Source organism: Nycticebus coucang, chromosome 9 (assembly GCF_027406575.1).
Source record: "Nycticebus coucang isolate mNycCou1 chromosome 9, mNycCou1.pri, whole genome shotgun sequence".
Lineage (NCBI taxonomy): Eukaryota > Metazoa > Chordata > Mammalia > Primates > Lorisidae > Nycticebus > Nycticebus coucang.
This window is the reverse complement of record NC_069788.1, coordinates 33744028-33764575: the sequence shown is the minus strand read 5'-3', so window position 1 is coordinate 33764575 and position 20548 is coordinate 33744028.

The window sequence follows — 20548 nt, the reverse complement described above, 5'->3', positions numbered from 1 at the left end:
TGTTTGACAAATAACCTTTTCTTAGCCTCCTTGAAGGTACCAGACAGAACCAAGTGCCATGCAGGGGCCACATGCCACCGTTAAAATGTTAAATGGAGTGGCGAGGGCCACCAGAGTCACTTGGGGCTGACATTTATCTTTATTATTAATAATAATAACAATGCATATATTGCTTTTTTGGTGCATTCCAGGGCTTTTTGCACTCCTAAATCATACGACTATACATCAGCAGGCCCGATAAATAACCCAGTGAACCCAAATTTGATGCAGCTGTCAGACCAGATCTGAGAGAAGCAAACTTAGCCTAATTGAGTTGCAGCAGGGAACCGACGGGCGTCACCCAGAAAATCAGAATAATAGCAGTGTGGCCGGTGACATTTCAAGAGCTAGACATGAACTACTAGCTTCAGCTTTAATTTTACAAGAGGGAATGGGGGATTGAGGGAACGGGTGCAGGGAAAAACCCAGACTTCAACAAATATTTAAACCCTCCATTTTTTTTTCTGCCTCAAAGCCAGTACTGACAATGAGTTCCACATTTAGAAATTTCAGTAGAAGGAATCCCATTTCCCCCCCTCCTTTCTCTAGCTTCTCCTTGTTTCTTCTGCTTGCTCCTTCCCCTTCTTTTTCAACAAAAAGAAAGCTAAAAGTAGAGAAACAACAGGATTTGAGTTGGAGCCAATTTAATGGGCCAGGAGGTTACATATGGAGCCAACAAATCATGGGACTGTGAAGGGTATTACTGATTTAAAGTTATGTATGTTAAAGCCCAAACCTTAACAGCATTCATAAAGGTAAAGGTAACTAATGGAGAGGCTTAGCTGACAGAAAATGGGCTTTTCTCTCTGGCTGTCTTATTCCCTCTTCAAAATCGCAATGTGTCTCAGCGGGAGAAGGCTCTCCAGCCCCCCAGTCTCCCTTTTTGGGGATAAAATGGGAAGGCCTCAGCCTCCTTCCCTAAGAAATGATAAGCTCAGCTAGGTTCTGTACCAATACAAGATCCCAGACATCACTGCTTGCTTAATTTTTGTTTGCATGAGTGTGTATGGGCAGCGCCTGTGGCTCAAAGGGGTAGGGTACTGGCCCCATATACCGGAGGTGGCAGGTTCAAACCAGGCCCTGGCCAAAAACTGCAAAAAAAAAGAGTGTGTATGTATTTCTTCTTCATATGTTTTGGGGTTACCAGAAAAGCCATTCCCTTTACCCCCTTAATTTTTAAAACTGTGTGTAATTTCAAGGAAATTCGATCCATGTGTTTCAGATTCATTTGCACCTAATCATGAAAGTCTCTCTGGAAAGAGCTATTTTCTGTCCCAAAAGACTTTAGTGTCCTTTTTAATAAGCCCTGTAAGTGCCCTCCACCCCCGGCTGCCCTCACCAAGTGTGGAAGGTTGTGTTTGGCCAAAGAAAAACCAACCTGACCACCAAGGGCATGGGTCTGGTTTGAAATGCTGAACTTGTGAACTTAGACTGTGTTCTGGAAGTGGGGAAATGACTTCCCCTAGCCCCAGTGTTTACACAGAGAAAGAAGCCTTCCTTCAAAAAAAAAAAAAAAAAAAAAATAGTAACTGATGTGAAGATGAGCAGGCCAACTCCAAAGCATTGTAGTTCCTTCCAATAAATCAGGCAGGGCTTCTTGGAAAGGCCCTGTGACCATTAGCAGGTGAGTGTTAGTCTTGGGTCCATAGGATCATAACCTGCAGTTACTGCTTTGCTCTTTCTTTGGAGAAAATGACTTTACCCAGATGCTCCGAACTACCAAAAACACCCTGGAACCCTTTTGGACGGCTCCCAAGGCCATGGCATGACTGTGTCCAGGATACATATCTCCCCTCTCTCCATTCACGATAACCCAACCCCTGCAATGAAGCCACATGGCATCCCTTCAGTCCAAAGCAAACATGTCATTACTAATCGCAGATTAATTGGTGCCATTTGTGTGCCCTGCCTGTTGGGTTTCAGCTGGAGGCCGCCCAGCAACAATGGCCACCGCCCTCGAAAACCTCAAGGCACTCACCACTGTGGCCCTTGGCAGAACCTCCTTAGCTGTTCTTCTTTAACCCTGTGGCAGCAAGTCTTTCCTCCTTCCCACTCCCTTCCCACTTCCCCAGCTTCGGACAATTTTGAAATGAGTTCCCAGAGAAATGAGAACGTCTGTAGAACTGAGTTTTGCTTGGAGTAAATTTCTTTCCTGTAATTCGTTAATCGTAAGACAAACATTTGTTATTGTTTTAATGCCCTTGAAATTAGAACACTGCTTAATTACAATTGATGATAAGCAAGTTCTATGGTGAAGTCATTTTCCTCTTTAGCAGTACAAAAATTCATGGTGTATCACTTCTAATCCCCAAAGAGATATGTTCCCTTTCAGAACGGTGTGGTAAACTTTCTTCTCTCTCCTTCCTTCATTCATTGTTCATTCTGCACTATGAGTTTGTTGTTGACCACATCCCTTACTCTATGCACCACGAGAGGACTAGAAGGGTGTTGAAACGGCCCCTCCCTTTCAGAAAGTTATAATTTAGTTCTAGACCTAAGTGCGTGTATGACCAACAAGCAAAGGGCTAACTTGGTGGTGTGGCCAGAAAATGGTAGAGAAGATCGAGATGGAGCCACAGAATGGGATGGAGAGATTCTGAGCAGAGAGGCAGGCAGCCTCACTTTCTAACTGGCTCTGTGATCCAAGGATGCAAATCCTCACTCGCAGAATGAAGGGCTTGTTCCAGATCGGAGTGTATTCCGGTGTGTTCCAGAGAACGAAGGCCAAGGGAAGGCCCTAAAGGGTTCCACAGTGTGGGTGGGGGAGGAGCAGAGGGAAGTACTACCCCCCTCGTTCCCTTCTCAGAGATGTCCACTGCATTAGCCTCCGTGAGCTGCACAGAGCTCCAGGTGAATGATTTGTTTACATTTTATTTAACTCAGTGTTTCCCAAATACAGGGTGGACATGAGGTTCATTTGCAGTTTAAAATAGTTTAACATAGTAAATTGCACACAAACTTTATGTCCACCCTGTATATTTGTTCCTAGAATTCTGTATTTCACTCAATAACCATTGCTATAACAACGTGAGAAAAGCTCTCGTGCTAACATTCTAGAGATTCATGAGACAACACAGATCTAGAGCTTGGGAGGGGAAGAAAAGCTAAGAGAAGGGGTCACTCCTCGCTCGCAGAGTGATGGGCTCCTGGCACGGGGAAGAGGTGCTGTCACTGAGGATGTGGGCTCTGTGGGTCACGCCAGCAGGGTGCATTTACTAGATCTATGATGTACTCTACTGGGTGCATGGAACTTAGAAAAAAAGTAAAACTCTGCTCTGAGCTCAAGTGGCTCCTCATCGTGAAGACCAGAATGTAAGCAAATAGCCACAGCAAACGTGTACCTAGCCTGCCATGGAGTAGAAACGAAGCACCCCACTCAGGAGACTGTGCGCCTAGAAGGAGTTCACGCAGCTTCAAGGAAGAGGGACCATTAGAACTGCATCTTGAAAGAGGGGTATAAATAGAAATCTGCTGAGCCAGAGGAGAGCATTCCAGGCAGTGGGAAGAGCATAAAGTAGGCAAAAGGGCACAAGAATGTCTCCATAGCTGGGCATGGCTGGAGGTCCCCACTGAGTGAAAGGAGGAAACCAAGGCTGACAGCTGTATTGTGAAGACATGAAGACTTGGTATCGGCAGGTGGTGACAGCAACATCAGCAGGAGACTTAATTGTCTCCCGTGAGGAGGAGTCTGGAGGTCCACAATGAGAGGGTCTGGAGGGTAGGGGACAGTAGCTCTGGGCTTCCGGGGTCCTGGGCTTCTTCCCCCTCTGCTTGGCTGTCCCTCAGTATAGTGGCTTCTCACCCTGAGATGCGCCTTGGAACTGGCTGTCTCACAGACCATGTTCCCTGCCCTCAGCATAGGCATTCAGAGGTATCCTATGGGCCAGAGAAGCTGGGCTTTTCACAGGAATTTTTTAAAGATGATTTGGGGACTGTAAAGACAGGAGTGGGAAGGAGGCTGGAGGCAGGAGACAGCTCAGAACTTTTGAAATTATCTTGGCAAAAAGTATTGCATGTTGGGATGGGGGTGGGGCCTTAGTGTGTGTCACACTTTATGGGGGCAAGACATGATTGCAAGAGGGACTTTACCTAACAATTGTAATCAGTGTAACTGGCTTATTGTACCCTCAATGAATCCCCAACAATAGAAAAAAAAAAGGAAAAAAAAAAAAGTATTGCATGTTGAGGCCAGCATCCCTACCAGGACTTGGAAGTGGGGGGCAGTGGAGTGGATAATGCTTTCCATTTATCAGGGAGGAGGACAAGCCTCTCAACAGCCCCCAGCCTCACCATGTCCCTCATCAGCTGTAACAGTGGCATGGCCACCCCTTGCCCAAGGAAGGCCAAGAAGTGGATTCTCAGTGACCAGGGAGAACTCAGTGACCATGGGCCCAGGCAGGGTTCTGTCGCTGATGCTGGGCTGTGTCCTAAGTGAGAAATTCATCTTTTATTTAGTTAAGCACTGAGATTGGGTGGTTACTGGTTATATTATAGCAGGTAGACTACCTTTCCTACCTCACAAGACATGTGGATCCCAATGCCCGACACCAAGGAAGACCATGTGGCCTCCTGCATGAGGGATTGGGTTCAAGGCTGAGCTCCAGCAAGCACAATTTTGGGGCACAGCAGGGTTATTTGGATCATGTACGCCCCACTCTTTAGAGATTAATAATGATCTGTAACTGCACAAAATGCAATAAACTATCAAAAGTACGTACAACTTGCTGTGTGGCTCCTGAAAAAAAAGCTTTTTAAAAATCACAACTTTTTCATGAAGGACCAGAAATAAAAGACAATTTCATTGAGAGAGATAATTGCAAGAAACCCTATTCCACCACTGGAATACCATGCCAACTACCTAACCCAGAGATTATCCTCCTATGATGGGCTGAATGTTTGTGCCCCCCAAATTCCCATGTGGAAATCCTGACCCCACTATGATGGTATTAGGAGCTAGAGCCTTTAGGAAGTGATTAGATCACTTAAGGGAACAGTGCCCTTATGAAAGGGATGCCACAGAGCTCTTCCACCCTCTTTCCACTATGTGAGGATGCAATGAAAAGGGGGCCATTCTCATTTTGGGCCCTCACCCAAAGACAGCCATGCTGGCATCCCAATCTCTGACTCCCAACCTCCAGAACTATGAGACATAAATTTCTGTTGTTTATAAGCCACTGAGTCTATCATAGCAGCCCATGCTAAAACACCTCCTCTAGATATTTTACTTATGTCATGACCATCATATTAACAGAAGACAATGATTTTTTTTCTAAAACAATCAGATAGAAAGGTCGGGGCAGTTGTCACCTCCCACAGTGGAAATGCTTCCCCATTGTGGGTACAAACCAGACAGAGAAGAGATGAAAAGAGGGGGAACCTCAGCTCTCCTTGGACATCTTCTAAATCTAATTACAACCAAAAGGAAGAGTTGGCTGATGAAGCCAAAGTCAAAGACACCCAGGGAGAGAGTGGCCCTCTCGCTCTGGAGCCCCTCTGTGCTAAGGGAATGCTGGATTTTAAAGATGTCTGCAGTAGATTTTAGGAAGATGTATATTCAATAAATTTAGAGAAAAAATAAGTGAGTCCACAGCAATAACCTTCCAATGTAGAGATAGCCCAAGAAGGATGGGCATCCCTCAAAGTTCTGAAAACATAATCAAAGCATCGGATGAAAAGTAAGAGAATATAACTGAAAATTAGAGACAATTGGTTCCAAAGAGTGAGACCATTGCTTAGAACAGTATCTGAAAGATTAGACCACAAGTGAGCTGAGCCATTCAACATTCTAAGACTACCATAAGGGGCTTTCTTCAGATAGGTCAATGGGTCTGTTGGTGATCCCGAAGCAGATGGTAGGAGGTACCACATGACATGTGGAGCAGAAATCTTCAACATCTCCCTGAGGAGCAGCCTCAGTCCACACACTGACCCAGGCTTTGCCTCAGCATCTGGGCAGTGAGCAAAGGTGAACCACCGGGCGTCTCCACCACTGGGCTCTAAGCAGCCCCTCCCTGCACAAGTGTGTCTGTCCTCGTCTGCCCAAATCACACCTGCACACACCCCTGTCATCAGCCCTGCTTCAAGTGGCAATTTAAACATTTTAAGGCCACCCGTTGAGTACCCACTCGGTAGATTTCCTTTTATCAATGGCTCACGGAGAGTAAGTGGATAATGTAATTGTGGGGCAGGAGAACGGGGCTTTTTGATTTGTGTTTTTTGAGGATTAGCCTGATGCCCCACTGCCAAATCCACGATCACCTGAAAGGAAATCTGAAGGAGGAACCTGCCACAAAATCCCCCAGGTGTTCTTCAGGCAATGGCTTTACAAACAGGCCTTTTCTGCTTTTAGTCACTAGAGAGCTCAAAGGCTCTTGCGTGGACAGAGCTGGCGGGTTTGCCTCCTTGTGGGATGAGGTGGAAGGGAGCAAAGGAAGACGGGTCTTCCAAATGCCTGTGTTCAGGGCAGGACAGGATCAGGAAGCTCCTGGGGCATGGGAGATCCTGTGTAGAACCCTGATATGGAGCCAGACCTATGATGGTCTAGGTACTGCTGGGACATGAGCTTGCCCTATTCAGTGCAGAGGGTCTGGAATGTTCATAGATGATGCCAGGAGGTGTCCTAGAAGGGCCACTTACCCTTGGCCCTGGGGCACATGAGGCTGAACTCCCACCTTTGAGGCAGCAGACCGCTTCTCTGAAGATGTTTGAGAGACCTCTGGGTTTGGCTGGGAATACGTACAGGTCCCGAAGGGGCACTTGCAGGATGCTTTTAGAAATTATCAAATGCATGGCACATTAGTTTCCTGTGGCTGCTGTGACAAAGTACCATTATCTGGGTGGCTTAAGAAAGCAAATGAATCCTCTCAGAGTTCTAGAGGCTAGAAGCTCAAAATCAAGGTGTTGAAGGGCCGTGCTTTTCCAAAACCTGTGGGGGAGAATCCTCTTCTCTTTCATCTCCTGTTTCTTGGCTTGTGGGCGGGTAACTCCAATCTCAGCATGGCTGTCTTCCTCTGCATCTGTGTCTAAATTTTCATCCTCTTAGGAAGCACCAGTCACATTGGATTGGGGCCCACCCTAACCCCGAGAGGCCTCACCTTAACCTGATTGTACATGTATCTGCAAGAACTTTACTTCCAAGCAAGGCTGATACACAAGTTCTGGAGGTTAGGTTTTGATCATATCTTTGGGGGACCACAGTTCAACCTGCAGCACAAGGATATGTTAAAAAGCGGTCACCAGGGGTGGCACTTGTGGCTCAGTGGGTAGGGCGCTGGCCCCATATACAAGGGTGGCGGGTTCAAATCCAGCCCCAGCAAAACTGCAACAACAACAACAACATAAAAATAGCTGGGTGCTCTGGTGGGCGCCTGTAGTCCCAGTTACTCGGGAGGCTAAGGCAAGAGAATCGCCTAAGCGCGGAAGTTGGAGGTTACTGTGAGCTGTGTGATGCTAAAGCACTCTACCGAGGGCAATAAAGTAAGACTCTGTCTCTACCAAAAAAAAAAAAAAAAGCAGTCAGGCGGTGCCTGTGACTCAAAGGAGTAGGGCGCTGGCCCCAGGTGCCAGAGGTGGTGGGTTCAAACCCAGCCCCAGCCAAAAACTGCAAAAAAAAAAGAAAAAAGAATAAAAGCAGTCACCATCCCTGACTCATGAATGCCTGAGATGCAGTGTGGGAGCTTAGATTCATTGTCATTTCAGCTTAGGATTTGCCTCTCAAACAGGCAATAACTTTTTATTTTTTGCTCTAATTCCAAAAAGAGATAATCTTGTATGTATGATGTAATATAATATACAATAAAGTCACACCTGTGACCAAATTATAATACACATAAAGAAGGGGCTGTCAACCTGAGAGGCAGGGAAGCCTCTGGGGACCTGATTGTCATAGGAAAGCCTCTTAGAAGAGAGAAAAAAGAAAAGAGAGGAGGGAGAAAAATAATCAATAAACATTAATGGGTAATGGATTGAATTTTCCAACACTTCCCACTTATTCTAGAATGACCTGTTGAAGTAGGAGCAGCATTAAAAGGACAATGACCAAAGTAGCTCCAGCTTCCTTTCTGGAAGGTCTGGGTGGCAGGATCAGTTATCCTGCCCTGTAATTACTTCTCTTAGAAGGAGAATGTTCACAGAAGCAGCAGTCCAGAGAAGGAAACCAAAGTGAGAGCAGCTCCAGGGACCTCCCCTGCCCCAGGGCACTTGTGAGGCCTGGAGCATAACGTGGTTTGTAGTGAGGTGTCACATGGGAGCCCAAGGAGTGGGGCATTACAGACCAAAGCTGCCCAGCAGTTCCCCATAGCCATGGGTCATCTCGCCTGATGTTGGATAATGTGTAATGCAAGGGTATATTCTAGTCATTACCTATCTTAATTTAATTATGTAGGAAGAGTCTGTTAACTAGAGTTTCCAATACTCTTAGGGTTTGGGAAAAGGAGGATAATGCTAGCAATATTATCCATCCGGAGAAGAGAATTCATGGACATTGAAGCTAATGCTTGTTCTACAAGCCAGGTAGGGCACTAAGGAATGAGTTTGGAAGAGCAGCATATTTTGCTTCAAGAGGCTAAAGAAAGTCCCAACAGACTGTTGAAAAAAAAAAAAAAAACCCTTATAAGTTCATCTAAACATAGTGTAAACAGATTTTGACACATATTACATAATTTTCAAATTAGTTGTATAGCATTGTAGTAAATTCACATGACTCAAATAATAAAACATATAAAAAAAATATACAAAGAAAAATCTCCTTCTCACCTTGTTCCCTCTTCCATTCAGTTCCTATCCTTCCCAGCAGGGAATATGATGGTTAGCTTTCTGTTTATATCTCTAGGGAATTATTATATACTTGCCAGTCAATACACATATGTATATAAAATTCTGTTTTACCCTATTTTTTTAATAAATGGTCACATGATACATATATTTTCCTACGTCTATTCATATGTGTATAAAATGAGGTATGTACATATTTATTAATTAATCATTGTTTGCAATAGCAAAAATTTGGAAATAGCTTTAGTGTCCATCAAAAGGGCACTAATTAAATTGAGGAATATCCACACTGTGGAATCATACACAGCTGTAAAAAAGAATGAGGATGATCCCTATGTACTTACAATGAAAGATCTGGCTTAGTCTGTTAGGGCTGCTATAACAAAATACCACAAACTGGGTGGCTTATGAGTAGCAGAAATTTATTTCTCACAGTTCTGGAGGCTGGGAAGTCCAAAATCAAGGTGCCAGCAGACCTGGTGTCTGGCCAGGGCCCACTTCCCAATCTGCAGATAGCTGTCTTCTTGTATCCTCACATGGTAGAGAGCAGAGCAAGCATTTCTTTCACATCTGTTTTTATAAGGGCATTAAGGCCATTCTGGAGTGCTCTACCCTCATGTCCTCATCACCTCCCAAAGACCACACCATCATACTGGAGATCAGGTTTCAACATAAGAATGTGGGGGAACACATCCAGGCCATAGCAAGAACTCTAGGATACATTAGGTGAAAAATGTAAGATACAGAGCCATTTATATGGTATGTATGTTGGGTTAAAAAGAGGGGCAGTGAAGATATATACTTGCTTTTTCTTGCATCTGAATAAAGAACAATCTGGAAGGAGTCACAAGAAACTAATAAAGTCTTTATTTATAGAGTGTAAAGAAAGTGTGAAGATCAGGGACAGGAAAGGGCACAATACTTTTCAATGTCTATTGTGATGTAGTATATTAATTTTTGAACCATACAAATGTATTTTCTATTGAAAATTTTTAAAAAATAAAATGAATTACTTAAATGCACATCCCTGGGATCTGATAATCACATTTCTGGGAACCTGACCTGCTAATATTTTCTATATATTTTCAAAGATAACCTGAAAGGATGTTCACTGCATTATGTCAACAACAAAAGACTGGAAGTGACCTCAATGTTCACTAAATGTAGACTTATTAAGTGAATTAAATTGTATTCACAGAATGAAACACTAAGCAGATGTTACAAAGAATGTGAAACACGCACTAATATGGAAAACTCTACAAGATACATCAATTAACAAAAGGGCAAGACAAAGCAAGTAGTCTTCTGAGACATGCCTATGCAAGTCCTTTACCCATTTTTTAATAGGGTTGTATTCTGTTATTAAGTAGTTTGAGTCTATTGTATATTATGGATATTATTAGCTCCTTCTCTGATGTATGATTTGCTGATATTTTCTCCCAATTTGTGGATTGTCTCTTCACTTTGTTGTTTAATTTGCTGTGCAAAAGTTTTTTAGTTTGATGCAATCCCATTTGTCTATTTTTGCTTTCATTTCTCCAAAGAAGACATAAAAATGGCCAACAGATACATAGAAAAATGCCCAATGTCTCTAATCCTCAGAAAAATGCATATAAAAATCACAATGAAATATCACTTCACACCTGTAAGATTGGCTACTCTCAAAAAGATAAAAGATAACGTGTCTGGAAGGATGTGGAGAAAAGGGAACACTTGTACGCTGTTGGTGGGATTGTAAATTAGTACAGCCATTCTGGAATACAGTATGGAGGTTCCTCAAAAAACTAAAAGTGGGATTCTCATATGATCCAGCACTCCCACTACTGGGTACATACCCACCCCCCAAATTGAAATCAGTATCTGGAGAAATGTCTGCACTCTCAGGTTCACTGCAGCACTATGTACAACAGTCAGGATATGAAAGGAACCTAAGTGCTCATCAGTGGATGAGTGGATTAAAAAATACGGTAAATACACACAATAGAATACTATTCAGCCTTTAAAAAAAAAAAAAGGAAATTCTGTCATTTTTGACAATATGGGTAAGCCTAGAGGACATTATTTTAAATGAAACAACCAGGCACAGAGAGGCAAATATGATCTCACCTAAATGTGGAATGTTAAAAAGTTGAAGTCATAAAAATAGAAAGAAGTGGTTACTTAGGGCTGGGAGGGGGTGAGGGTTGGGTGGCTGGGGAAGGGGGGAGCCATTGATCAATAGATACAAAGTCACTGTTAGAATAAGTTCCGGTGATCTATTCCACAGCATGGTGCCTAGAGCTAATAATAATGTATATTTCAAAAGAGGATTTTATTCATTTTTATCTTTAATTATTATGAGCATATAATAGTTGTATATATTTACAGGATACATGTGATGTTTTGATATAGGCATATGATGTGTAATAATCAAATCAGGGTAATTAGGACATCCATTAATTCAAGAATTTATCAGTTCTTTGTGTTAGGAATGTTCCAATTCCACTGTTTTAGCAATTTTAAAGTACAGAACAAGTTCTTGTTGGCTACAGTCATGTTGTGCTGGGGATATTTTAAATATATTTTGGCTGCCCATTAACCATCCCCCACTTTATTTCCACTACCTTTCCCAGCCTCCAGTGACCATCATTCATTCTACTCTCTATCTCCAGGAGATCCATTGTTTTAATATTTAGCTCCTACATATGAGTGAGAAAATGCAAACTGTGTCCTTCTGGTCTTGGTTTATTTCACTTAACCTATTTTCTCCAGGTCTATCCTTGTTTTTGTGAATGAGAGGATTTCATTCTTTTTTATGGCTGAATAGTATTTTGTTGTCTATATGGACCACATTTTCTATATCCATTCATCCATTGATAGACACTTAGGTGGATTCCAAATCTTGGCTATTGTGAGTAACGTTGCAATAAACATGGAGTGCTGATATCTTTTTAATATATTGATTTCTTTTCTTTTGGATATATATCTAGCGGTGGAATTTAGGGGTCATATGATGGTTCTATTCTTAGTTTTTTGAGGATTCTTCATGCTGTTCTCCAAAGTTGTCATACTAACTTACATTTTAATGCTGTTGAGCAGTTTTTCATGTACTTGTATGCCATTGGTATGTCTTCTTTTCTCTATTCAGAACTTTTGCTTATTTTCTTTTTTTTTTTTTTTGGCCGGGGCCGGGTTTGAACCCACCACCTCCGGCATATGGGACTGGCGCCCTACTCCTTGAGCCACAGGCGCCACCCACTTTTGCTTATTTTCAATCAGATTATTTGATTTTATACCATTGAGTCATTTGAGTTCCTTATACATTCTAGTTATTAATTCTTTGTCAACTGGGTAGATTGCAAATATTTTCCCTCATTCTGTGGGCTGTCTTTTCACTTTGTTGATTGTTTCATTGTGCAAAAGCTTTTTAGTTTGATTTAATTCCATTTGTCCATTTTTGCTTTGGTTGCTTGTGCTTTTGAGCTATTAAGAAATTATTGCTCAGACCAATGTCCTAGAGCATTCACCAAATGTTTTCTTTTAATATATTTATAGTTTCAGGTTTTTAATGCAATTTGATTTGAGAAATGATAAATATTTGAGGTAATTGATATATTAATTGACCTGATTTATCATGCCACAATGTATACATGTATTACATTGTGCCCCACAAAGATATATAATTGTTATTTGTCCTTTTACAATAAAGTAAAATTACAAAAATTGCAAAAATGAAATCATAAACAACACATTGTTTCCCATTTTTAATAAAATAAGTATGATACATGCATATACAATCACCCACATGTCCTGTATACTTACTGAAAAAAAGAACATGTATCTGACATGTAACATGTGTGAGTATGTATGCATGGACATTTTCTAGGTATAAATATAAGAAATTGTTAAGAGTGGTGGCCTCCAGGAAGAGGGTGAAACTGTTTGGAGTAGGAAAGTTGCCCACTGTTTATTACAATGTCTCTTGAATTGCTTGACTTTTCTTTTGCTGTGTGTGTTTTTCTTTTTAATTAACAATATTCATGAATAAATAAATAAGTGTACATCTGCACAATGAAAATTATGGAGCTTTAAAACAAACAACTGAGGAAACTTTATATACTTATACCAAACAGTCTTCTAGATGCATTGTTAAGCAATTTCTGTTTTTAATTCCAGTGGCTTCAGGGTTCCCATGCTATGTGTTACCTGGTTCATATTCTTTCTGGCAATAAACTCACAGTGCTTTTCATTGCTTTGGGTTTGATCACATTACATCTCTATCTTTCTAGTATTTATTTTTTTTATTATTTTTTATTTTTTTTAAATTAAGTCTTTTGTACATAGATCATAAATACATTTATGCCCATTTCAGTGTGTTGATTATTTGTACAGATTGGTGTGCTTACATCGTACTAATCAGCATAGCTTTCACATCATTTACCCATTTATAGCATTAGGATATTTGTGTTCTACACATGATAGAACCAACTTGTACTTGTAATGTGCTCCATAGTTGTGGTCCCCCTACTATCACCTACTATCCCTCCCCCTCCCCTTCCCTCCTTCATCATAGCCTAAAGTTGCATTTCATTTTTCATAAGCAAGTGTGAGTTATTATAAATTGGTTTCACAGTAGTGCTGAATACATTGGACACTTTTTTTTCCATTCCTGAGATACTTTGCTAAGAAGAATATTTTCTAGCTCCATCCATGTAAACATAAAGGAGGTAAAGTCTCCACTTTTTTTACTGCTGCATAATATTTCATGGTATACATATACCACAATTTATTAATCCATTCATGGGTCGATGGGCACTTGGGCTTCTTCCATGACTTGGCAATTACATCTCTATCTTTCTGACTGAGGAGTATTGTTTTAATCTTTCTTCTTCACCTATAAGACTTTATGTCAGTTTTGGGGTTGAAATCCTATCTCTTACTGGCTTATGCACAAGAGCAATTGCTATGGGCATCAGATACCATCTTATCTGTAAGTAAAAAACAGAATACATTACAATAATGATGAAGCAATGTGCGATAAAGTAAACATGTGCTCCTTAGCATATGAGGACCTAAGTGCAGGCATTCAACCTGGTAGCTGTCATTACCATTAATATTCCTTGTGATATGGCAGTGGAAACTGCAGAAAGAAGTGACCACACCTTGGTTTCACACCAGGAGAGGGAAGATTTTGTGTATCATGGCCAAGAATGTTCCAGAGGAAGCCCAGCATTTGGCCATAGTAGCCTTAGGCCACTATTTCAAAGAATTAGCTGCTAATGAAAGTTCAGAATTCTTTATTCTGTAGGTGCAATTGGACTTTGCTCTTATCTGTATGGAAGTATCTCGTGCCCCCTTTAGGGAAGTTCATTCCGTCTTGCAACCCTCTTTTATCCAATGGCTTCAAGCTCAGGACACCTTTTATTGCCATGTTCTGCCCTCACTCAGTCTGTTAGGCCAATTTGTGTTTGCAGCCATATATTTATGAATAATGTCTTTCAAAGGAGGAATTGAAATGTCCACGTTGTCTTTCTTAACCTTTACAGAGTTAAAAAGAAAAATAATTGCCTCTCCATGTTGTCTCCACTTTGTCTCTTACTGTAGCTCTAGGTCAAATGGTCCCACCGATTATCTAGTTGGCATTCTGCCTTGATGCATTTATAGGGTCTTTTATTATTAACTTTGGAGCTCCCTGCAAGGTACCGCAAAAAAGCATTTTAAAATAGTCTCCAGTGGGCAGTTTACATTTTGACTGCTCCTTTCATTATCCTCCCAACACCCTTATATAGTTCCCTTTTCTAGAATTAAATAACCACATGATAGCTTTTGGGCTTCATGTCTCTTTTGGATGTTGAACTTGGCCCTGTTGTGTTCTTTATTATTAGTGGTTCAGCTAAAGTCTCATGCTCTTTCACATTCATCACTTTTCTGCCAGGTTTCTTTTCATGTCATATGGCATCTTGATAATTAAGGGCCATCTTGTTTTTTTTTTTTCCCTGAGAATTCCTTTAAGAATCACTGACAATGTGTTAAGAGATAGTGTTCACAGAGTTGTGTGATGCGTGAGGATATGGTGGTCAAAAGGAAAGGTTGATGACCAACAGTTTCCGAAAGTCCTTTGGTTCCAGGTGAATATAAAGTCTCAGCTGGTTGTGGTGGCACAGACCTGTAGCTTACCAGGAGGCTAAGATAGGAGGATTACTTAAGCACAAGAGGTTGAGGCCAGCCTGGGTAACAAAGCAAGACACTGCCACTTCAAAACAAAACAAAACAAAACCCTGTTCTTTTGCCATTAGTTAATCTAGGATTTAAGGTTGAAGATCTGTCTCTTGAGTCATACTTTAGAGGCCATAGTACTTTGAAGACAGTTACCCTAGAAATATAAGCCTATATTTCAGTTTCGCTTGCTTCATTTTCTTGCATCACACTTCTACAAATCTCAGGTCAAGACCTGCAAACTCTTATCTTTCTTCTGCAAACTCATCACACTCATCTTCCCTAAGGACAGCCTAATCTTACTCTGAAGGCCAAGAGTACAGTGAATTAGTACAATTTCTGGTGGAAATTTCTGGTAGAAAATCTTTCTTCACAAGTCCAATATTCATGTTTCCAAAGCAGATGTCAGAGAGGCCCCCTCCTGCCCCACCGCACATGCACGCCCCTTCTCGTAATATGTCCTTACTACCCCTGAGACTATACTGGCAGGCCATACCTAGGTTTGATCCAGGATGGCAATATTTTTGTGGCCTAAACTAGAGAATCTGTTTTTTTAATGTTCTCATGTTTTTTCTTTCACTTCAAAATATACCAAGAACTGCAAAGGGAAACAACAACTGCCACAGACCCAGGTCATAACGCATCAAATTCCACGACATGGCAGTCTCATGGGTGTTGCAGCAACTAAATTGCAGGGAGAGACACTAGCACACTTCCATCTGAGAGAGAGAGCTGACAGGCAGGAAAGAAAGTGGAATTATGCACTTCAGAAAGATCTTCGACAAGTGGTTAAATAGATAACCATGAGTTATACGTCCCTTATCAATTTGAGGAAAAAATGAAAAAAATGCTAAAACCCAAGAACAGCTTTGATGTAAGAGAATATGCACTCATATTCTGCTGGTGAGAGAGTAAGTTGGAGCAACCTGGAGGCACATTTAGCCTTAACATAGTCATGCCCTTGACTTAGCAATTTTACCTCTGTTCTAAGAGAGAAATGAAGATGGTGAAGAATCTGGATAATTATAGTGTTGATAATAGGAATAAAAAAAATTAGAATGACCCTCAAGGCCAAATAATAGGTTATATGAATAACTGGTTAAATGAATTATGATACATAAGAATGATGTTACAGATGAAAAAGGGCATGGAAAGATGTTTATGGTACACGAGTGAAAAAAAAATCCCATTAAAAAAAATCCCATTAAGAAGTATGTTGAATCTGCCCTTTCATTTTCTTCCTTTTAAGCTCATTTTGTAGTAAAAGGGCATTGAGGGTGAATAAAGGTAAGATCAACCTAGCAAGAGTTTTGCAGAGTCAAGCAGACCAAACTTGGTTCAATTTATGAGCCAAGAAATATGTTTCTTAGTCAGCTTGATCTAGGTCTATACTGATCACTTCTCGGCCTTTTGGCTAAGATCACGTGTAGATCAGTACTGAGGCCATTCCAACTAATTTATTTGACAGAGCTGACTGAAAGTTTTCTTCTTGATTTTCCTGAGTCACAAAATTGAATTCTCCAAATGAAAGTGTAACATTTTATCCCAATAAAATTGTTGCCAACCTTTGTTTTTTTGCTACAAAAAAAAAAAAAAAAAAAAAGAAGTATGTTGAGTATACTCAATTTTGATATGAGGACAATTAATGACAATTAAGGTTATGGGGGGAGGAAAAGCAGAAAGAGGGACGGAGGGAGGGGGGTGGGGCCTTGGTGTGTGTCTCACTTTATGGGGGCAAGACGTGATTGCAAGAGGGACTTTGCCTAACAATTGCAATCAATGTAACCTGGCTTATTGTACCCTCAATGAATCCCCAACAATAAAAAAAAAAAAAAAAAAAGAAGTATGTTGAGTACTAGCTGATAATTCTCAAAACGACTGATAGAAAAACTTGTTGACAAAGAAAAGCAAAACTTGGGTGGCGCCTGTGGCTCAAAGGGGTAGGGCACCAGTCCCATATGCCGGAGGTGACGGGTTCAAGCCCAGCCCTGGCCAAAAACCAAAAAAAAAAAAAAAAGAAAAGCTAAACTTACTAGATTTTTTTCAATAAGGAAGAACATCTCCTTGACAGAGTCTTAGGTGCACATCAAAAGGGATAACAGGAGGATATTCACAGAGTTTTAGGCCCCAGCTGAGTGATTATAAGGTGGGCCTGAGATGGCAGGAAACTGGTTGAGACTGAGTAGAGTTTATGACACATAGCTTTGAATTGGTGGGCACAGTAAGGTGATGAATTTGTGGGCACAGTAAAGTGAGGGCTTGAGCAATTACTATTGATTGAGCAAGCTCTTGTTTGTGATAAGTAAGCAAGTATTTTCTGGAGTAAGTAGCAGTTATTTTTTGTCTGTTTTTAGTATCGTTTGGCACAGAAACAAGAAAATATACTTTTCCCCTGTATTGTTTATCACAGAGACTAGAAAACATATTAGGTATAGTTCTCAATATTAGTCCTTTTTATATAAAAAAGTATTTATATCTTATTAAAAGAAGTCTAGGAAGATAATTATTTACAAATTAAAAGTGGTTATCCCTGGTGGAAGGATTATTGGCATAATTTAATTGTTTTTCTTTTATCTGTATTTTCAAAAATTTTCCTAATGAATAGATTTTTCAGGAAAAAAAATATATTTGTTTAACCCTTATCAGCCATATAATTACAAGACAACAGCATTCAGAATCATCCTCACTTCAAAAATTCTAATCCATTTCTTAATCTAATGCCTAATCCAGGCACAGTTTTGCAACTGACTTATAACTAACTAAATTATTACCTAATCAGAACCAGGAGACACAACGAGCATTTAGGTAGCTTTTCGTTTTTTTCAGCAGGCTGTTTTAGAATCCATTCTTCGGAAGCATCTTGGAAGCATATTTAACTAAAATAGACACTTCTCAGCCCTCTGTTATCACTCCATTTTCAGAATTATGGTACAGTAGGTGTCAGGGACAAGAAGGAAATAAAGAGTGAGATCTCTGATGAACCCAGAAGTCTGCAATACTATCTTCAGGATCTCGCCAGTCAACCACCAATAAATATTTTTGAGCATTAACCATTTGCTGAGTGCTAGAGAAGGTGAGACATGGTAACAAACATTGGATAATCTACACACCATCTCTTAAAGGAGCTTAGTCTTTAGTTGTGGGAAGGGTGGTGAGGAGTGACTAACACAAAGGAAACAGTTTTAGATGGGTACAGAATGGTGTGAAACCAAGACTGCCCCACAGGTGGGATAATACTTGATTCTACACTGGTCTCTGTTACAATATTTGTATCACACATCTCAAGTAGTTTAGATCCAAGGCCTATGTGAATTTGGAGATAAGAAAGCTAGGGGCGGGGCGGCGCCTGTGGCTCAAGGAGTAGGGCGCCAGTCCCATATGCCGGAGGTGGTGGGTTCAAACCCAGCCCCGGCCAAAAAAAAAAAAAAAAAAAAGAAAGCTAGGAGCATTGAGATATTCTAGTAAAAGGAGCCCTTTTTAAATACTTTTTTTATTGAAAATCTTTCCAAAATTTGACTCTGCTTTACTTTCTCCATAAATAATTATAAGTCAATGAAGCTGAGGACAGGTCCTCAGGGTCATGTTTACTACATACAGATGAAGATTTCATTAACTTTATTTAGACAAGACGTTGATATGATATGAATTGACACCAATTCATAGCCTTAAATGTACTGCAGAAGAAAAAATCCATATAGTCAAACCTAATATCCATGTATCAAAAGGAGATCACAGAAGATCTTCTTTAATAGATTGAATGTCCCAGTTGGTTGAAATGTCATTCCACTTGAAACAACCCTTTATTGCCAATATATACTCTTCAGCAGAGATGCTATAATCTTGTAGACAAAGGGTTTTCATAAGTCCCTTTAGAAAACTGAGGCCCAGAAGGGAGGCTTACTCACAGTCACACAGTTATCTGGTGATGATCCTAGGATTAGAACTTGGAGCTCCTATTTTTCAATTTTGAGCTTCTTACCTCTCTAGCCTGGTACCCCATGCCTTTCACCAGAGGTGACACTTATTGTGGACTCTGGGCATCTTAGCTACTAGATAAAAATAAAAGAAACACAGTGCACAGCGCCTCTGGGTATAAAGAGATTCTCTTATTTCCAAGGGCACTTTTTGGAAGCTTCTTTGAAACAAGATTCAATTCCCCTCCATCCCAGGCATCGTAGTAGTCAGTACTATCCCTGCCTTTAGACCCCCTGGACTCAAACAATGGGAGCGTAGGACCCCTCCTGGGGGAGCAGCTTGATGGTCCAACTGGCCACTCAAAACAACAATCAACTTGGCAGATATACCTCTTAGAATGCTTTGGCCACTTGTGGAAAAAAATCCAAACCCACCCTCAAACAATCTGGGATGAATTACAGAACAGGAAATCCAGAGTTGAGACCAGCTTCAGGGTTTGTTGATTTAGCAACTCTGTGGTCTCACCAAGGATCCAGGTTCTGTCTCTGTTTCTTGCTGCGTTTTGCAGTGTACAGCCTGTGACCTCAGACTAGCCCCTCACTCTCCCCAAGAGGGTGGTAGCACTGCCAGGCCTCACACTCACATCCAGAGGCAGTGACTTTATAGAGACACTTTCTTAACAACAGGGGATCTCTCTCAAAAGTTCCTGGATAAATCTACTCTCACAATTCCTCCTGGAACTTGGTCAGGACAGTCAGTAGGACAGTTCAGATGTCTACAATTTACCCCTGGAAATGAGAATGGATTCACTCTCATTGGGTACAGGACTGTGGCAGGATATATTTGGGGTGGGGAGTAAGGAGGAGTGGAGCCGTGTACTCCTGATCCAATCAGAGCTCTGTTGGAGGAAGACTGGAAGTCAGGATGGAAGGATGACCATCACCCACCGATAGCATCTGCTACACCTGCCCTGGGCACCAGGCTGCCCCTCCCATCAGGCCTCATCCTAGAGTCAGCTGTTCATCCTCTCCAAAGTGACAAGACACTGTCTGGAGGACTTAGGAGACTGCCGAGGCCTTTGCACCTGTCAGCAATGTGAACACTTATCGAGGTCTCCATCAAACATTGCGTTGGCTTCAGGTAAAGCTTCCTGGGGACCCTGGGAACCTTAACCCAGACTCAGTAATTGGGCTAAAGGTAGGGATTTCAGGCCAGGGACGCTAACAGGGCTAAGTGACTGAGAGCCAGCAGTAAACTCATACATACATATTATAAGGTATTTTTTAGCTAACACCTAGACTGTCACTGTTGGTCTACCCCTTGGTATGACACTATAGAGAGGAAATGAGAAACACGAAAGGGCATCAGTATAATTTCTTATCTAGCCCATTTACTATTAAAGACTTTTTAGCTTTGATTTTTAAAAAGTTGGTTTTAGATAATCTTTTTGGCTAGTTGGTTAGTTGATAATCTTTTTGCTTTTCCTTTTCTTCTTCCTCCTTTTTTTTGAGACAGAGTCTCATTTTGTCACCCTGGCTAGAGTGTCATGGCATCATAGCTCACAGCAACCTCAAACTCTCGGGCCCAGGAGATTCTCTTGTCTCAGCCCCCTGAGTAGCTGGGGCAA